Source organism: Leptonychotes weddellii, chromosome X, assembly GCF_054177405.1.
Source record: "Leptonychotes weddellii isolate Sample4059 chromosome X, ASM5417740v2, whole genome shotgun sequence".
Taxonomy (NCBI): domain Eukaryota; kingdom Metazoa; phylum Chordata; class Mammalia; order Carnivora; family Phocidae; genus Leptonychotes; species Leptonychotes weddellii.
The window spans coordinates 89364864-89372694 of NC_138385.1; positions in this window are offsets into that span (position 1 = coordinate 89364864).

Consider the following 7831-nt stretch of genomic DNA (forward strand, 5'->3'; position numbering starts at 1 on the left):
CTTTTCTCAGCTATACTGACCCCTGCATCTTTCAGTGTCATTTGTACTGTATACTCATTATTCCTGAATGAGTGTGTGTCAGGGAACTTTCACTTTCTGTAAAACCAATCAAGAACACTGGCACACTGTTCACTCCTATAGGATGCTGGCAGTACGTACTTGCTGTCATGAAGGTGACTGAGATGTGTTTATCGTGGGGAAGGGGGTCCTATGTTACCCTTTACACCCTCTTGTTCTCAGCATGGGTCCCATCAGAATTCATGCCCGTCACAAGGTAAGACCAACAGTCGATCTAAGTAGACTTGCCTTAAAATACTCTACTTAGGGACGCCTGGGAGGCTCAGTTGGTTAGGCATCTGCCTTTGGCTCAGGTCATGATCCCAGGGTCCTGGGATCGAGCCCCACATTGGGCTCCCTGCTCCGAGCGAAGCCTGCTTCTCCCTCTCCCACTCCCCCTGCTTATGTTCCCTCTCTCACTGTGTCTCTCTCTATCAAATAAATAAATAAAATCTTTAAAAACAAAACAAAACAAAACAAAAACTCTACTTAGTATCCATTTCCAGAACAGATACTATATTAGGCCTTCAATTTAATGTTGCAATGAATGTAATCTATTTTATGGAATCACCAGGTTAGAGGTAAGCAATTTTAAGACTTTTATTATATAGGTATCCAAAAAAATCCCTTTGTGGTTTGAATTTTTTTTTTTAAAGATTTTATTTATTATTTATTTGACAGAGACAGAGATAGTGAGAGCAGGAACACAAGCAGCGGGAGTGGGAGAGGGAGAGCAGGCTTCCCGCCGAGGAGGGAAGCCGATGTGGGACTCGATCCCAGGACCCTGGGATCATGACCTGAGCTGAAGGCAGACGCTTAACGACTGAGCCACCCAGGCGCCCATGGTTTGAATTTTTAATATATTTCTATATAAGACAAATGATTTTCAAAATGTAACAGAGAAAGCTTTTACACAGGATTTAAATAAAACTGTTAATGATTCCTTTGCCCTAACATTTATTTTGATTTCTTACGTTAGCTTCATAGCTATATACAAATGTATTAAAAATGATGGCAGACACAAAAGCTAACATTATTGCAATTAAATGAGCTAAATCTTGAGTTTTCCAGCAGTGGCAAAAATTTACAAATATCCATTTTCATAAGACATCAGAATTTCTTTGATTTCAGAGAATCGTTTTTCACTTTTCATCATCTGAAGTAATTTATTATCTTCGTAGTGAATTAGAAGCCAGTATGGCCAGAAGTATTTAAATCCCACCCAATTTCCCACTGCATTTCTCCACCTGTGTCATAGATTCTGAGTATGCTCTGTGTTTTCTTTGATAGGTGATTTGAAGGAAATTTAGGTGACTGTTTTATAGGAGTTTGGAATATTTGATGGGTGAGTGGATGCAAGGAGTTTAAGAAGAATTTTAAATTAATAGTAGTAGAAAATTATGATTCATGTGCAACAGCTAATAATTAATTTCATTCCTAACAGAGGACCACTTTGCCAGAGATGTCATTTTTCATATGGACCAATTAAATATATAAAACTTATAATCAGATCAATAAAGCATTTGTTTATTTATTTACTCAATCAAGCTCCTGGTCAGTTGGGGGAAATAACCTTACTCCATAGAACCTCTCTTTTGTGGTGATATGTATTGATTCCATTTAACCAAGGGGTTCTTTGACATAGCAGTTTCCTTAGTTCATTAAGGAATTTGTTTGGCAATTATTACTTGAAAGACTGGTAGGCAGAACAATTTAAACCCAACAAGTAACTTAATTGAAAATTAATTTGAAATTAAGAAAAAATTTTCTGGAATGATAATATAAATCAGCAGGGTTTCCAAAAGAAAAAATCCATTTAGATATCTTTTTTTTCATTTTTTAAATTTTATTATGTTATGTTAGTCACCATACATTACATTATTAGTTTTTGATGTAGTGTTCCATGATTCATTGTTGGCATATAATACCCAGTGCTCCATTCAATACATGCCCTCTTTAATACCCATCACCAGGCTAACCCATCCCCCCACACCCCTCCCCTCTAGAACTTTTTATAATGGTTTTTTTTAAAAAAAGATATGCTTCCAGCATTGACCAGTTCTAGGATAGCAAGAAATGACAGCTCCAAACAGCCAAGCACCTGATAATAAGAAATACCATAAAATACTGTGTTAAGGAAAAGAATCTTATTTAAATACAGATGAGGCTCTCCACTCTCCCTCTTCCCACTCCCACCTTGTATGTCATAGTACCTTGCCCATCCAGGTCTTTAAGCTAGTATTGCTTCCTAAGTGACAGGCTGCCATCTTGTATCCTGTCACTGTCCCTGGAGCTCACTTTAGTTTTGAGATGGCCGAGAGTTTAGAAATGTTGCCTTGGGACTTAAGATGCTGGTAAATGTTAAAGCTGGCACATTCTTGCTACCAGAAACCAAGAGTGAGTACTTGGAAAAACATGTATCAGGCAGTATTCCTAATTGTTCAATGGCCAGTTGTTCTTGTCTGATTATTTCTTCCACTAGTAAGAAATACCATCTGGCTGCTGTGGATAGAAGGATGGGAGAGATGTGGCAGAAAATGAAATATTTTATAGATCACAATTTCTCCAAAGGAAAATCTGCCAGAGAATAGTAAAGAAATGCTTGTATTTGAATAGAAATATCGGAAATACTGGAACTATATTGAAAAGTTTTTGTTACTCACATTGCTATTTTCTGCAGCTAGGCATCAGATGGGAGCAGAAAAGTATATACAAGGGACTTTAAAATCATAGCCTTGATTAGACCCTAGGGGCAGCTACCATGAAAAGAAGCCCTAGAAAGATAAAGAATTGTGAGCTCCTGGTTAGTTCCTTCCTTTAGATGCCTTCTGGACACTAGCACATGCAGAGCAGCCAGGTACAAATAATCGGAACTTTGTACTCTTTTATCCTCTGATACTCCAATGGACATAATTAAGAGGTTTTTTTTTTTTTTTTGCCATAAAACGTGGGAACAAAAGAATTCAACTCCAGTTTGCCACCTTAGTAGCAAAGAGGTGTAGGGAGAATTTACTGAGGTGCAAAGAAATCTAAAAAGTACATGAGAGATGTCTTAGTAACTTTGAACTTATGTAAGACCAGAGAAAGACAGCGAAGGGGAATATTTACTTTGAAAATAGATCTGTATTTCTTTTTGAACACAGAAGAAACAACCAAGAAATTGGGACACAATTCAGCATGAATCCAGAGTAGAACTTGTGTAGATATCAGGAAGTTTATAAAAATATAGAACTTAATAGTTAAAGACACACAGGGTTTAGGTGATATAAATCACTTGGAAGGCCATAATTATTTAAAAAATAGGAAGGCTATGGTGAATGCCAGCTAGTGGTATGCAGCTATTTGAGCCATTTCTTGCAGAAAAGAGGTGGCTTCTGATAGGTATAGTTGACAGTGACTTCTGTTAGGATGTGATGGGGAGAGAAAGGGATCCCTGAACTCTGGGTGGGAAGGAAGCTAGATATTGTATGAACTGAACATGCCTCTCTATTGAATTGCATGTGTAACTTTTTGTTCATGGTTGGGGCAGACAAAACCTGCATTAACTATAATATCCAGAAGATTGAGCCACAGGGCTTTGGTACAATGAATGTTCATTAACTTAAGTACTCATGACAGTTCCAGGTTCTTCTTTTGGGTACAAGTATAGTCTGATTTTACTTGTATGCACGTGATGCGAATATTAGTTGGAAAAGACATGGAATGGAGTAGACACATTATAGATGTCTGCCAACGTGCAAGTGCAAGTAAAGGACTGACAAAGTTTTACCCAGAGGCACTTCTACCAGAATCTCCAGTCCAGACACAAAGGGCTGCAAAGGCTCTAAGGAAGATGACAATGAAGGAGAATCAGAGGGTGTCAAGAGGCCACAGCCTCTACTGAGTATCCCCAAGACCCAAATCAACAGTATCATCCACCCATACAAGTACTGAAGTCATTACAGGCATAACCTCTGACATCAGGAACTGGATGTGTTTGAGTAGTTAGCCATTAGCCCTTCAAACCTCAAACATGTGGCTGGCTGTTGGGTGGAGAGCTAGCGGCAGTGGTGTGCTGGAGCCAGCTCCTGCCACTTTGTGAGAGACAGTTGTTAATTTTTTAGGAATTCTGTGAGCCAGTTATTAAACTGTGACTGGTTTAGAATTGGCTATGCCCTCTCTTCCCCAGAAAGCCAATTGTTAAAGTTTATAAGCACACCACTGGATACAAAGCTTCTTGTATATACAAAAATAAACCTAGGGGCACCTGGGTGGCTCAGTTGGTTAAGTGTCTGACTCCTGGTTTCAGCTCAGATCATGATCTCAGTGTCGTGATATCGAGCCCTGTGTCAGGCTCCACGCTCGGCGCAGAGTCTGCTTGAGATTCTCTCTCTCCCTCTCCCTCTGCCCCCTCCCCTGTTTGCTCTCTCTTTCTCTCCAATAAAATAAATAAATAAAATCTTAAAAAAAAAACCCCACAAAGATAAACGTAGAATTGGGACTCTTCTTGGTTCTAACACTAGACCTGATTTTTCTGGAATCATTCAGTTTCTTAATCCTGTTCATACCTCAGAATGACCTAGCTTCCAGAGTACCTGATGAGCCATCATCTTTATCTGTGCTGAGCACACCTATTGCCTTAGTTCTTCTGTATCCTTAATTGGTTTTTAGTTTTCCCTTGGCAGTGTTCCTCTACCAGAGACCTTCACCTTAACTGCCTTCAGTCCTGGCATGGTCCTAAAGCTCCAACACCCATGATCTCTCAGAGAATTAAATAAGATTCTGTTCATTATCTGTATATATCTTGAAGAATATTTTTAATTGCAGCAGACACTGCTGGTGCTCTGTCCATATCCTTTGGCACTCACCATTTTAGCATATGCCAACAGCAACTACAGAACACCTGCACTTCCCTCCCTGAAGGCTGTTTGTTCTTCAGGTCACAGATGGAGCAGGATGGAGGGGCTAGGAAGTTAATGCCCAATAAGAAGCCCTTATCCATTGTCTGATGGCAGTTGGAAATTAAATACCCCAGATTCCTCATTCCTCATGTGGACCAACTTTGATGCATTTCCCACAGTCATCTCCCAGAAGTCCCTAGTGGGACTGGGCCCTGGTCGTCCAGAAGTAACCTGTTTATCAACACCCACCCCCTTGTCTTCCTTCCTGTCCATGTTCACTTTTCCTGTCCCCTGCAGGTGCTCCTGGGATCACCTCCTAAATAAACTACTTGCACATGTAATCCTTGTCTCTGGGTCTGATTCTGGGGGAGACCCAACCTAAGATATTCATCACTGTCATTTTTATGCCAGTGACAAACTGGAAGACATGAAACACATTCTGAAAAACACTTGAGTTCTAAAACCCAAATAAGAAGATTCTTGGTTGGCAGATCACATACTAATAAGTGTTCAGCTTGACATCTACTTTATTTTTTCAGTGGTGCTTGTTGTGTTTTCCCTTTACCATCATAAAAGTAATGCAAAAAGGACACATATATGTTTTTAGTCCTGTGCTTTATTTTTAATTCTGTATAAACAAATACAAAATGACAAAAAATTTATGTTTACTAAACATTGCATTTGACTGTATGACATTACACAATGTGTCACAGTATTTCAGCTTGTAATTGTGTCCTTTAGTTGTTGGTACATAATTCTATAACTTTTAAGATACATTTCATCAGGAAGCTATATCAGCCACCCTTTTGTGGAACCCCTGCATACTTACACTTGCAAAAGTTTGTTTGGAGAGCTTCTGAGCCACTCTGGCTGAAGTTTAGGGATATTTTTGAAACATCTAAAACAGTAAAAGTATAAGGGATGAAGAGGCTTTTCTTTTTCACATTCATAAAAGGCATGCAGGGATACAAATCTCAGAATACCATAACTATAGTTATTTCAAGTTTAAGCATTGGACTCAGTATGTATATTTATAAAAATTATTCAGTAGCACTGATTCTAAAATTTACTTTTTAACCATGGAAGGTCAGTTGCCATGGCCTGACAACATTCAGTACTACTTCCAGGGTTTTGGGGTGGTTTTTTTTTTTATCATTTTCTACAATACAAGGTCAACTGAAGTGAAAAGAAGTGTGCCCTTTTGCTAACAACCTTACATTTTTTAATTCATATAAATGCAGACAGGATGGGATTTTTTGTTAGATGGCCTCCAGTTCATGAGACTCAACATTCTTACAGATTCAATATCTGTATTCCTATATATGTTCAAGCTGTTGTGATGGGTATTTATTACACATTTTTAGGGCTCCCTCTCCTAAATGATGTTTTCAGTTTGGTGACTTAAGCCCTATGACTCAAGGGAATTTCTGTTTCTTATGTTCTTGTGAACCATTGATGCTCCCTGCAGAAATGAGGATTTTCATGTAGATGATGAAATGTCATCTCGGTGTAATACCCTTGGGAAGATAAAATAACACTTGCACCTGAGAGGGAGAAGCCTGGCATCTTGAGCCATGCCTTGGTGATAAGAAATTTTAGTTTTGAAAAGCCTACAGTGAATATCATTCTCAGTGGGGAAAAACTGAAAGCTTTTCCCCTAAGGTCAGGAACACAGCAGGGATGCCCACTCTCACCACTGTTGTTCAACATAGTACTAGAAGTCCTAGCCTCAGCAATCAGACAACAAAAAGAAATAAAGGGCATTCAAATTGGCAAAGAAGAAGTCAAACTTTCACTCTTTGCAGATGACATGATACTCTATGTGGAAAACCCAAAAGACCGCACCCCAAAATTGCTAGAACTCATACAGGAATTCAGCCATGTGGCAGGATATAAAATCCATGCACAGAAATCAGTTGCATTTCTATACACTAACAATGAAACAGAAGAAAGAGAAATTAAGGAATTGATCCCATTTACAATTGCACCAAAAACCGTAAGATACCTAGGAATAAACCTAACCAAAGAGGTAAAGGATCTGTACTCTAAAAAGTACAGAACACTTATGAAAGAAACTGAGGAAGACACAAAGAAATGGAAAAACATTCTATGCTCATGGATTGGAAGAATGAATATTGTTAAAATGTGTATGCTACCCAGAGCAATCTACACATTCAGTGCAATCCCTATCAAAGTACCATCAACATTTTTCACAGAGCTGGAACAAATAACCCTGAAATTTATATGGAACCAGAAAAGACTCCAAATAGCCAGAGGAATGTTGAAAAAGAAAACCAAAGCCAGTGGCATCACAATGCTGGACTTCAAGCTCTATTACAAAGCTGTCATCATTAAGACAGTATGGTACTGGCACAAAAACACATAGATCAATGGAACAGAATAGAGAGCCCAGAAATGACCCTCAACTCTATGGTCAACTAATCTTTGACAAAGCAGGAAAGAATATCCAATGGAAAAAGGACAGTGTCTTCAATAATTGGTGCTGGGAAAATTGGACAGCCACATGTAGAAGAATGAAACTGGACCATTTTCTTACACCATACACAAAGATAAACTCAAAATGGATGAAATACCTAAATGTGAGACAGGAATCCTTCAAAATCCTAGAGGAGAACACAGGCAGCAACCTCTTCGACCTCGGCCACAGCAACTTCTTGCTAGACACTCTCCAAAGGCAAGGGAAGCAAGGGCAAAAAGGAACTATTGGGATTTCATCAAGATAAAAAGCAACCTTCTGCACAGCAAAGGACACAGTCAACAAAACTAAAAGGCAACCCACAGAATGGGAGAAGATATTTGCACATGACTTATCAGATAAAGGGATAGTATCCAAGATCTATAAAGAACTTCTCAAACTAAACACCCAAAACCCA